Raw genomic sequence first — 1361 nt, 5'->3', positions numbered from 1 at the left:
TCTAGTGGACTGCAATGGTATTTAATGTGACGTAGGTATAGAAGCAATGACGTGTGTGATCCCTAGATGATTTCCAGGGGCCGTTGTTTTGAAGCCAGCGCAGCCATCTGGGTACACCTCCATTGTAAAAAAATATATATTTTGGAAGCTGTATATTTATAAATGCATTTATAAATGTCTAGATTTGTTTTTGACACGTCTATTCTATTACAGACACATGCATGCCTACTTGTACATTATATTATGTGAGCTAAACCAAAGAAAATATATAGACAAAAAAATCCTGCTTCCAGGAATTGTGTACAGATCCTTCTGACATTTGGCCGTTCATTATCATGCTGAAACATGAGGTGATGGAGGGCGGATGAAAGGCACTGCAAGGTGCCTCAGGATCTCGTCAGGGTATCTCTGTGCATTCAAATTGCCATCTATAAAATGCAATTGTGTTTGTTGTCTGGTAGCTTATGCCTGCCCGTACTATAACCCCACCGCCACCACGGGGCACTCTGTTCACAACGTTTAACGTCAGCAAACCGCTCACCCACATTAAGCCATACACGTGGTCTGCGGTTATGAGGCCGGTTGGACGTACGGCCAAATTCTCTAAAACTATGTTGGAGGCGGCTTATGGCAGAGACATTTAAACTACATTCTCTGGCAACAGCTCTGCTGGACATTCCTGCAGTCAGCATGCCAATTGGACACTCCCTCAAAACTTGAGCCATCTGTGGCATTGTGTTGTGTGACAAAACTGCATATTTTAGAGGGGCCTTTTATTTATTGGTCCCAGCACAAGGTGCACCTATGTAAGGAGCATGCTGTTTAATCAGCTTCTTGATATGCCTCACTTGTCGGGTGGATGGATGATCTTGGAAAAAGGAGAAATACTCACTAACAGGGATGTAAATACATGTGTGCACAACATTTGAGAGAAATAAGCTTTTTGTGTGTATGGAACATTTGTGTTTTATTTCAGCTCATGAAGTTTACATGTTGCGTCCATACAGTGTATTCGGAAAGTAGTCAGACCCCTTCACTTTTTCCACGTTTTGTTACGGGACAGCCTTGTGCGAAAACGGTATTAAATTGTTTGTTGTTTTTGTCATCCATCTACACACTACACACCCACTGTATTTTAGATCGGTGTATTTCTCTCTAGTTACACAGTGTTGCCTTTCCCCATGTCACATTGCCCAGCTGGCCAATGACTGTTTAAAGTTGACACAGGAGTCTATGACATAATCTGTTCTTTATACAACGGGTGTGTCTAATCGTGAATGCTGATTGGCTAAAACCGCCTTCCAGTCGGTGTCTGTTCCAGAAGTGACCGCCTGCTAACTCTATGACCATGAAATGTCTAT

The sequence above is a fragment of the Oncorhynchus tshawytscha genome, linkage group LG04 (genome assembly GCF_018296145.1).
Source record: "Oncorhynchus tshawytscha isolate Ot180627B linkage group LG04, Otsh_v2.0, whole genome shotgun sequence".
Classification (NCBI taxonomy): Eukaryota; Metazoa; Chordata; class Actinopteri; order Salmoniformes; family Salmonidae; genus Oncorhynchus; species Oncorhynchus tshawytscha.
This window is presented reverse-complemented; position numbering follows the sequence as displayed.